This window comes from Palaemon carinicauda, chromosome 8 (assembly GCF_036898095.1).
Source record: "Palaemon carinicauda isolate YSFRI2023 chromosome 8, ASM3689809v2, whole genome shotgun sequence".
NCBI classification, from domain to species: Eukaryota; Metazoa; Arthropoda; class Malacostraca; order Decapoda; family Palaemonidae; genus Palaemon; species Palaemon carinicauda.
The window spans coordinates 170,270,424-170,282,923 of record NC_090732.1 but is presented as its reverse complement, the minus strand read 5'-3'; the positions used below and the strand labels follow the sequence as shown (position 1 = coordinate 170,282,923).

The window sequence follows — 12,500 nt, the reverse complement described above, 5'->3', positions numbered from 1 at the left end:
CAAGAAGGAATACACGCCCCGTCATCCGTCTATATATATTAGCCATTAACACGCCCTCGCTATTTTTGGTCAATTTTGTGTACAGAGGCAGAGAAATTATGATGAAGCAGCGTTCGGCTTTTGAATGGGTAGTCCCGCGGTGTTGTGATCGCTAGGGTAGGGGGGGAGGGAGGGAGGGGGGGGGAGAAGGGGGGGGGGGGTCCCGGGGAGAAGAAGCGGGGGGGGGGGGATCCGAGGTGAGAGTTTGGTTGGGGGGGGGGGTGTTGAAGGTGGGATGTATTCCCTCATGAATCTTTCAAAAGAGCTTCGAATGCTGTGTACTTTTATGCCGAGAGAAATGCATATGTATATGAGCATTTGGTTATAGGCTCGTGCGCGTGCGCAGTACACACCTATATATACTTTTTTTTTGAGCCTTTGTAGTTCGTTGGGATAGAGCAGGTGTAAAATATCTAAATTTATTATATGAAACTACATTTTAAAAGGGAAACAAACACATGAACAACACCTAACTTACAGTTTCCTAACCTAACTTGACCTTCGAGCCGTATCCTTAACTATTTACCTATGGGGGGCTACGCCCCCTCCAACACTCAACCCCCTACTTAGACTGCCATATCCTTAGCTTAAACTAAGACAATGTGTCAACCTTATGTCTGCGTCTTAACCGGATACACTCCACCCAAGCTAGGACCAAGGAGAGCCAGGCAATGGCTACTGATGACTCAGATGATAGATCTAGAGGCTCCCCAAACCACCCCATCCTTAGCTCACAAGGATGCTGAGGTTGCAGCGACCAAAGGAACTAACGAGTTTCAGCGGGACTCGAACCTCAGTCTGGCCTTCACCAGTCAAGGACGTTACCGCATCGGCCACCACAACCCTAAATGGTCAACATGTTATCAATATAGTTTACTTCGGGACATTTTCTATTATGAAAGAAATATTCGAAATTGTTATGAAGTTTGGTGAACGCAGACAACCGGCGTATAAAGTATTAAAAGTTTCGGAAAAAACAATATTAAATACTAACACTATTAAACAATAATTACTATCAATCATGCTATAAGAGAATTGTAGTGGCCGATGTAGTAACGTCCCTGATTGGTGAACGCCAGGCTGGGGTTCAAGTCCAGCTCAAACTCGGTAGTTCCTTTGGTTGCTGCAACCTCACCATCCTTGTGAGCTAAGAATGCGATGTTTGGGGGAGCCTATAGGTCTATCTGTTGAGTCATCAGCCACCATTGCCTGGCCCTCCTTGTTCCTAGATTGGGTGGAGAGAGGGAATGTGGCGCTGATCATATGTATATATGTTCAGTCTCTAGGGCATTGTCCTGCTTGATAGGGCATTGTCACTGTCCCTTCCCTCTGCCATTCATGAGCGGCCTTTAAAGCTTTAAACAATAATAGTTATAATACCAAAGATAAGAAAATTAGCCATTTTATATTTTGATTAAGTTTTTGTTGAAATTATCCTCGGATAATCCAGGGTAGGCCTATTTTACCAATGAATCAAAGACATTTGAAGAGAAAAATATTTCATGGATTTGAAGAAATTATTAATTTCATGAAAAGTATGGGGAATTTCATGCAGAATCCCAGATCATTTACTAAGTTTCTTTTGCTTGAGGGTAAACTCAGGCACGCTATTCTATCTTGTTTCTCTTCCTATTGTTTTATGATTGACTGATTGATTGATTTGAAGGTCTCTGGCATCCTGAAATCGAAGGTCATTGACGCCGATATCGTCTATTGTAAATAAAGATTAAAAAAATACTCAATTAAAACCAGAAAAGTAAATATGTTAGAGTTCTCTTGCTTGAGGGTACACTCGATTACACTATTCTATCTTATTATTCTTCTGCTTGTTTTGTTAAAGTTTTTTATAGTTTATATAGGATATATTTATTTCAATGTTGTTACTCTTCTTAAAATATTCTATTTTCCTTTTTTCCTTTCCTTACTGGGCTATTTTCCCTGTTGGAGCCTATGGTCTTATAGGATCCTGCTTTTCCGACTAGGGTTGTAGCTTAGCTATTAATAATAATAATAATAATAATAATAATAATAATAAAGTTAAATAGCATTAAGATGACCTGCCTCTTCAAAAATGCCACTAGTATTGTACGACACATCATGTCCAAGGATCTTGGCAAGTTTATATATGATAGATCTAATTAGTGTTGTTAATGGTCTTAAAATATTTTATTTTTGTTTTTATTTATTTTTTTGTAGTTTATTTTTTTCCTTGTTTCCTTTCCTCACTGGGCTATTTTTTCCCTGCAGGAGATCTTGGGCTTATAGCATCATGCTTTTTAAACTAGGGTTGTACCATAGCAAGTAATAATAATAATAATAATAATAATAATAATAATGAAAAATTTATTTCACTTAAATATAAATCTTTGTCACTCTAAGTTAAAAAAAAATTGAATTATCAATTATAAACCCCTTAACTCGAAATTCTGACTTTTCTCGAAAAAAAAAAAAAATACTCAAAATTCTATGACCTCTAACCGAAAATAAGAATATTGTTATAAGTATACTGTAAGAGGGCTTTTACCAAACTTCAAACATTTTTAACTATAACAATTTCAAGAGTACATTAAAAGATATAGAATATGTAATTCCACTAAAATTCCTTCGATTTGTGACAAAAAATACAAAGGTTTTATTCTAAAAATTTCTAAGACTTTCAATACAAAAATCTGAGATTAATAATAATGAAATTTTTAAAGTCATTACTAAGATTTTTTACTAATAACTTTAAAAACTTTCCAGTTCAATTTAAAGACATAAAGTTATAAGAGGTTTTATTAAAAGTTTTAAGATAATTCACTTTAAAACTCTAGGAATGTTCACTGAAAATTTAAAGATTTTTTCATTCACAATATAAATGGGATTTGCTGAAAAATTAAAAGACTTTTTATTCAAAATTCTATGCACCTTATCTTCAAGCTTTAAGCTTTCAAAATTACATATCTTTTATTAAAACATAGTCAGAGCTTTTACTAAAAAATACTCAGTGAGTTCGATTTAATGTTCCATACATAATTTTTAAAATCGTACAATTCATTTAAATTTGAATTTGTAAAAAATATTCTGTCATTTTGATTAAACGTTCCATATATAATTTTTAGAATGTTACAACACTTCATTTAAATAAAAAGGATTCAAAAAATACTAATACCTCTTTCTCAAAATTCTGAGACATTTCAATAAATATCCTAACATCTATTTAAAAATTCTATATATTTTTACTATAAATTCTCAAAAAAAAAATTTGGATATCTATTTTGCATCATAACATAATAATGATAACGATTGCAGTAGAATTAATCTTGCTATATGAACTTTCATGTTATATATGATAAAAATTGAATGAATGTGAATAAAAGATTTGGACATGGTAAAAAGGTTGACTTGAAATATTTAATAGTTTTTCGAGATTTTTTCGTAATAATTAGCATTAACTAATTATCTTAATACTGTAAAAAATGGTAATAACATATCACAATTTTATTCAAGAAATTTATCAATTACTCAAGTAATAAAACTCCCTAATTTGGTATCGATATTATTTTTATTATTATTATTATTATTATTATTATTATTATTATTATTATTATCATTATTATATCATCATCATTATTACCATTATTATTATGATTATTATTGTTATTATTATTATTATTATTATTATTATTATTATTATTATTATTATTATTACTAGCTAAGCTACAACTCTAGTTGGAAAAGTAGAATGCTATAAGCCCGAGGGCTCCAACAGGGAAAATAGCCCAGTGAGGACAGGAAATAAGGGAACTACGAGAAAACTAATTAACAATTAAAACCAAATATTGTAAGAACAGTAACAGCATTAAAATAAATAAATAAATAGATTAAGATCATTGGTTCTACAAATTATTTCTTAAATATAATTGTATAATTTTGTAAGGGTAATGTTTCCGTTAGTGGAAGTTGATTATTAACAAGCAGGGAAAAATGGGTAAATTTTTATATACACTTAAAACATTAACCAAATTTTTTATGAATACTTAAAATATAAATCACACACTAAAAAAAAAATAGTTTTATATAAGCATATAACCATACCAAATGTGAATGTATTTTTTTTCATTTACATAGTAATTTCTACTCTAAATTTAGTTGAATATTAGCAAGCAAGGCAAAATGGGCACATTTTTTATATATGCTTTAAACACAAACCAAGATATTTATGAATATTTAAAATATAAATCAGCACACGAAACAAAATAATTCTGTATAAATATATAACCATACCAAATGTGAATATATTTTTTTCATTTACATAATAATTTATACTATAAATTTAGTTAAATATTAACAAGCATGGCAAAATGGGCCCAATTTCTATATATACTTAAAATATAAACCAAATTTTTTATGAATATTCAAAATATAAATCAGCACACTAAAAAAATAAAATCTATAAAGGTCTAATCATATAACCATACCCAATGTGAATTTAGTTCTTTTCATTTACATAATAATTTATACTATAAATTTAGTTAAGTATTAACAAGCATGGCAAAATGGGCCCAATTTCTATATATACTTAAAACATAAACCAAAATATTTTATGAAAAATTAAAATATAAATCAGCTCACTAGAAAAAAATAGTTCTATATGAGCATATAACTATACCTAATGTGAATGTACTTTTTTCATTTTCATAATAATTTCTCCTCTCAATTTAGTTAAATATTAACAAGCAAGGCAAAATAGGGAAATATTTTATATATAATTAAAATATAAACCAAAATTTTTTATATCTAAAATATAAATCAGCAAACTAAAAAAAATAATTCTCTGTATGCATATAACAACACCCAATGTGAATGTACTTTTTTCATTTACATAGTAATTTCTACTCTAAATTTAGTTAAATATTAACAAGCAAGGCAAAATGGCCACAATTTTTATCTACACTTCAGACATAAACCAAAATTTTTATGAATATCTAAAATATATATCAGCCCAATAAAAAAAATTAGTTCTATGTAAGCATATAACTATACCAAATGTGAGTGTACTTTTTTCATTTACATAGTAAAATCTATTCTAAATTTAGTTAAATATTAACAAGCAAGGTAAAATGGGCAGAATTTTTATATATTCTTGAAGCATAAACCAAAATTTTTCATGAATATTTAAAATATAAATCAGCACAATAAAAAAAAAAATTCTATATAAGCATATAACTATACCCAATGTGAAATTACTTCTTTTCATTTACATGATAATTTCCACACTAAATTTAGATAAATATTAACAAGCAACGAAAAATGGGCACAATTTTTATCTATACTTCAGACATAAACCAATATTTATGAATATTTAAAATATAAATCACACACTAAAAAAAAAAAAAGAAAAAAAAAAATTAACCATACCCAATGTGAATGTACTTTTTTCATTTACATAATAATTTCTACTCCAAATATACATTAATTATTGACTAAAGATTAATTACTCCACTAAAACTAAAAGCAGATGAGATAAATAACAAATGAATTATTACTGAATAAACTCAATCAAGTAGGCAATGAAGAGCTAATTAGTGAAGAAAGGCTATTGTAATGATGTTTTCAAGTAACTTCATATTCTTCAATTTATCTGTCAGGAAAACTACCTTTCAACGTTTTCTAATTATGTAAAATTATTTTACAGGAAAACTATTTATTAACGTTTTTTAATTGATGTAAAAATATTCTACAGGAATTCTATCTGTTAATGTTTTCTAATTAATTTAAAAATATTCCACAGAAAAACTCTGTTAATGTTTTATAATTAATGTTAAATTATTCTACAGGAAATCTATCTGTTAATGTTTTATAATTAATGTAAAAATTATTCTATAGGAAATCTATCTGTTAATGTTTTATAATTAATGTAAAAATTATTCTACAGGAAATCTATCTGTTAATGTTTTATAATTAATGTAAAAATTATTCTATAGGAAATCTATCTGTTAATGTTTTATAATTAATGTAAAAATTATTCTACAGGAAATCTATCTGTTAATGTTTTATAATTAATGTAAAAATTATTCTATAGGAAATCTATCTGTTAATGTTTTATAATTAATGTAAAAATTATTCTACAGGAAATCTATCTGTTAATGTTTTATAATTAATGTAAAAATTATTCTACAGGAAATCTATCTGTCATCGTTTTCTAATTAATGTAAAAACATTCCACAGAAAAACTATCTGTTAATGTTTTATAATTAATGTAAAAATATTCTACAGGAAATGTATGTTAATGTTTTCCAATTAATGTAAATATATTCTACAGGAAATCTATCTCTTAATGTTTTCTAGTTAATAAAAAATATTCTACATGAATACTTTTTATTAACGTTTTAATTAACGTAAAAATATTCCACAGGAAAACTATCTGTTAACATTTTCTAATTAATGTCAAAATATTCTACAGGAAAACTATGTCAACGTTTTTTAATTAATGTAAAAACATTCCACAGAAAAACTATCTGTTAATGTTTTATAATTAATGTCAAAATATTCCACAGGAAAACTATCTGTCAACGTTTTCTAATTAATGTCAAAATTATTCTACAGGAAATCTATCTGTTAATGTTTTCTAATTAATGTAAATATATTCTGCAATGAATCTATCACTTGATGCTTTCTAGTAAATATAAAAATATTCTTCATGAAAACTTTCTATTAACGTTTTAATTAACTTAAAAATATTCTACAATAAAAAGTATCTGTCAACGTTTTCTAATTAATATAAAAACATTCCACAGTAAAACTATCTGTTAATGTTTTATAATTAATGTAAAAATATTCTACAAGAAATCTACTTTAATGTTTTCCAATTAATGTAAACATATTCTCCAGGAAATCTATCTGTTAACGTTTTATAATTAATGTAAATACATTCAACAGGAAATCTATCTGTTAATGCTTTCTAATTAATATAAAAATATTCTACAGGAAAACTTTCTATTAACGTTTTAATTAACGTAAAAATATTCCACAGGAAAACTATCTGTCAACGTTCTCTGATTATTGTAAAACATTCTACGTGAAAAGTATTTATTATCGTTTTATAATTAATGTAAAAAAAATATTCCACAGGAAAATTATATGTCAGCGTGTTATAATTATGTAGAATTATTCTACAGGAAAACCACTTATTAACATTTTCTAATTGATGTAAAAATACAGGAAAAATATGTCTACTTTTCTAATTATGTAAAAAAATATTATACAGGAAAACTATCTGTCAACGTTTTCTAATTAATGTAAAAATATTCCACAGGAAAAAATATCTGTCAACACTTTTAGATTAATATAAAACTTATTCTACAGGAAAATTATTTGGCAACGTTTTCTAAATAATGTAAAATTACTTTACAGGGAAAATATGTATCAACTTTTCTAATTGATGTAAAATATTCTACAAGAAAGCTATCTGTAAACGTTTTTTAATTAATGTAAAAATTATACAACGGGAAAATTATCTGTCAATGTTTTTTAATTAATGTAAAAATATTCTAAAGGAAAACTGTCAACGTTCTCTAATTAACGTAAAATCTACAAGAAAACTCTGACAACGTTTGCTAATTAATGTAAAAATATTCTGAAAGAAAACTCTGTCAACGTTTTCTAATTAATGTAAAAATATTCTACAAGAAAACTGACAACGTTTTCTAATTAATGTAAAAATATTCAAGTGTACTTTCAATGTGCTTGCACAATCTCTTGCACTACCAATCTAGCAAATGCCATTTGGAAATCACCAACTCGAGAGTCAGCCACTTAGATTTATCTTTCAGAATTTGGAATTCTCTACTACCCTATGTACTTCCCCGCTCCTTTAACTATTCCTTGTAACGCTCGTCTCGATCTCCAGACGCATATATAATGTATAGATGACTTTACACTTATACATATTAATTACTATTCATAAGCATTACATGAGCATATGATTGACATCTAACTGAATTTCTCTGAATACAAATCAAAACGGTCCACCACCTATACAATCTCCTCTATACAATCTCCTCTTCCCATTTCCTATAGATGTTAGACCATTTATGCGTTAGCAATTATCAACTGATAAGCCGATGAGAAGGGGTACAGGAGAAGTCAGAGGGGTTTTGTGTGTTTGTGTGTGTGTGTGTGAAATGACAAGGGGGCGAGGGGGGGGGGGCGAGGGGAGGAGGTCATAAAGTGATGATGCATGTTGAAAAGTCGTCATCTTCTCCTTTCAAGGACTCAATCCCTTTTCCATTATTTTTTCCCAGATTGGGTGTTACTACCACTGGCACCACGGCCTGCATACCATTACCCAATTTCCATCCATACCAATTCATAGCGATTCTTAGCAGCTCAGTCAAATCCGGCCGGTGGGTGACAGATCGGACGCGCCTGACAATGCTGGCTAAATGACAGGGAAAATTACTTGTAAGACCCACTCGCTCACTGTGAAAGGATACAGATTTGAAAATAACTTGACAATTTCAGTCTGTGATAACATTTTTGAAGGAGCTTATCCGGACGATATTGCCAATCTAAATTGAATGCGGAGCCTTGACGTCTAAGAAACGCCCCGCGGCAAGGGATTACGACCCCTGAGTGGGGTCGCGGTAAGGGCGATAATCCGCGCGATCCATCGCGAGGGAAAGGCGACTTCTAACCTAACTCTTCAGTCGAACGCAACAATGAGCGGATTAGAAAAGCCCCCTGAGCGGAAAATCGTAGCGTTTCATTTCTTTCATTTCATTTCACCTGAGCTGACTGACTCTTTGGGTCTTGGCTACGAGTCGCTGTTTCATAAAACCAAAAAAAAAAAAAGAAAAAAAATGTCTCCCAAACACTCTAACATCTATAATCTAGTCTTTAAACAAAATAAAAACTAGTTTTACTGTTTGCTAAAATATTCGCAAATTAATATCCCTCCAGAGAGAGCTCCTTTACCCTAAATAAGAACTGTCACTCGGTCCCGGACCGAAACAGAAAAATGCTGTCAAAATGGTCTCTCCCGTTCAGGGGGACGATCTTTCTTTTTTTTTTTTTTTTCTTTTTTTCTTTTCTGTCGTTCGGTGTTTGGACGCGCATGGAGTCCGTGACAATGGCTGCCGTAATAAAAGAGATTGAATAAAAGAAGGGTAGGGATGGACTCACACTGATCCCACAATGTAGAGAAACTAACGTAAAAAAACGAAAAGAGAATGGAAAAAAAGTTGAAAGGGAATAAAAAAAAAAAAGATATGAAGAGTTGGAGTCCACCGTCAACCCTTGCTGTTGTAGTTTTGGAGGATATGAACCCCTTCGATGGTGAGTTTGAGTTTGAGTGTGAGTGAGTGAGTGAGTGAGTGTGTGTTTGTGTGTGTGCGTCTGTGTGTGAGTGTGTGTGTGTGTGTATGTGTGTATGCGTTTCTGCGTGTAATAATGGCGGGGATATAAAATATTAAATGCTAGTTATGTTCTTCATTTCCTTCTTCTTCATCTGAGAGAGAGAGAGAGAGAGAGAGAGAGAGAGAGAGAGAGAGAGAGAGAGAGAGAGATTAATTGCTGACCACTAGCGAACTCAAATGTCTAATGAAAAAATAAAATTTACCTATGATATATCGCCTACGTCATCGAGAAAAAAAAAATTGCAAATTTTTGAAACAATTTAATTCAATCGCAAAAATATATAACATAAAGCCATTAACTTCCTTACCAGAGCCATTACAGAATGGAATACTTAATTTGATAAAATAAAGGAACTGAGAGGTAAGGAGAATATTGGAAATAATGATGATAAAGAGAAAAACGAATTATACCCTTTCCAACCTTCACTACCTACAAATGAATAATTTGATAATGGGAAATATATAATTACGAGCAACATTAAGAAGCAGATGTTCTATTGATTGAATGGCATATTATTATTATTATTATTATTATTATTATTATTATTATTATTATTATTATTGTTGTTGTTGTTGTTGTTGTTGTTGTTGTTGTTGTTATTAGCTAAGCTACAACCCTAGATGGAAAAGCAAGATGCTATAAGCCCAAGGGTTCCAGTAGGGGAAAAAGCCCAGTGAGGATAGGAAATAAGGAAATAAATGAACGAAACGAGAAAAAATTAACAATAAAATATTTTAAAAACAGTCACAACATCAAAACAGATATGTCGTATATAAACTATAAAAAGACATGTCAGCCCGTTCAACATTAAAAACATTTGTTGCAACTTTGAACTTTTGAAGTTCTACTGATTCAACAACCCGATTAGGAAAGATCATTCCACAACTTGGTAACAGCTGGAATAAAGCTTCTGAATACTTTTTATTATTGAGCCTCCTTGACACTCAAGTAATATGTAATTTATTTTTAATGAAGAAGCTCCACCAGGATGGAAATAATTTCAACTGGTGAGGTGAATAATATGAATTAATCTAATCTTTTTAGATTTTTGAGCTATCGTTTGGAGAGAGAGAGAGAGAGAGAGAGAGAGAGAGAGAGAGAGAGAGTATATCTTTACTTTAAAAATACATATAAACCTATATATATATATATATAGTATATATATATAATTTATATATATATATATATATATATTCACACACACTTACATGTGTATACATATGTATAAATGTATCTAAATGCATACGAGTACTGTACACACACACACACACACACAAACACGCACACGCACACACACACGCACACGCATATATATATATATATATATACAGTATTTATATATATATATATATATATATACACAGGTATATATATACTATACAATAATTAATAGCGTTTGTGTACATACAAAAATAAAAACCTACACACAATATCGAACTACATCATCTACATAACGTACTCGACCATAAAAGCACAGCATATGTTTACACACACAACTATATGAATACGCAAGCGTAAGTGCGTGTCACACCCCCAAACAAAAGTACCAACCGCTTTCCCATGTCCCACGAAAGGAAAACCCCCCTGGCACCTAGGTAAACAATCTTATTTCCTATGCTTTGAAGAATCATCTCTGAGAAAAAGACGTCTCTTACCTGTCAAATAAGGTATTATCTAATCAGAGCCATCTGTTGGTAGATTTAGGTAACAGTGGCGCCTAATGTTTTTCTGCCCTGGGCGATGTCAGACACTTTGCCGTGTCGTAATTTTAGCCGAATATGCTGCACACGGACAATGATACTAAAAGCCATGAATAGTTATGGATACATTTCGCATTCCATATTATTATTATTTATTATTATTATTATTATTATTATTATCATCATCAAATGCTAAGCTACAACCCCAATTGGAAAAGCAGGATGCTATAAGCCCAGGGGCCCCAACAGGGAAAATACCCCAGTGAGGAAAGGAAAACAAGGAAAAATACTTTAAGAACAGTAACAACATTAAAATAATTATTTCCAATATAAATTATAAAAAAAAAATATAAAATCACAAAACATATTGGATTAATATTCACAAATTGAACTACATTTTCCAGAGAAACTCTTATAAACACTGCTATTATCATTTGTCTACGAAAGGTAATTTTCAGACAAATGTCTGGAGAGAGAGAGAGAGAGAGAGAGAGAGAGAGAGAGCGAGAGAGAGAGAGAGAGAGAGAGAGAGAGAGAGAGAGAGACTGTGTATTTCAAGTTTCTGTCACTTTTAGTTACAAATGAGTTACAAGGATTTTGGATGTCCCAAAGACTTTATAGTCCATCTGGGGAGACTTCATTTGGTATTGAGGTAGAGCGATTTAGTTTAAGCATTTAAAGAGTTCTTATGATCTTGTCTAACTTATTATTGAACTCGTTTACCGTGTTACTGTTTACTACATACTCTGGAAGTCTATTCCAAGTATTTGCTATTTAGTAGGTAATGAAATTACCACATTGACTGAGAGAGAGAGAGAGAGAGGAGAGAGAGAGAGAGAGAGCGTATTTCAAGTTTCTACAAAACATGTCATTGTCAGTTACTAGAGAGAGAGAGAGAGAGAGAGAGAGAGAGAGAGAGACTGCATTTCAATTTTCTACAAACATGTCATTGTCATTTACCAGAGAGAGAGAGAGAGAGAGAGAGAGAGAGAGTCTCCGTTGATGATCAATCCCAGTCAACTGTTAATAGAATGGGAAAAGCGAACATCATTACCAACAAGCAGTTATTTTTCAGCCACAGTTGAGAGAGAGAGAGAGAGAGAGAGAGAGAGAGAGAGAGTCAGTCTCAGTTGATGATCAATCATAGTCAACTGTTAATAGATTCGGAAAGCGAACATCATTACCAACAAGCAGTCCTTTTTCCAGCCACAGTTGAGAGAGAGAGAGAGAGAGAGAGAGAGAGAGAGAGAGAGAGTCAGTCTCCCGTTGATGATCAATTCCAGTCATCTGTTAAAGTGGGAAAGCGAACATCATCATCACCAAGCAGTCCTTTTTCAGACACAGTTGAAAGAGAGAGAGAGA

At 31.0% G+C, this 12,500-nt stretch overlaps 1 protein-coding gene across 2 annotated transcripts in view; it reads right to left on the bottom strand.

Annotated features, from left to right (window-relative positions):
* LOC137646128 (homeobox protein OTX2-like) overlaps positions 1-12,500 on the bottom strand; it is a 402,842-nt gene that overhangs the window by 38,341 nt on the left and 352,001 nt on the right. The gene's annotated exons all lie outside the window — the stretch shown is intronic.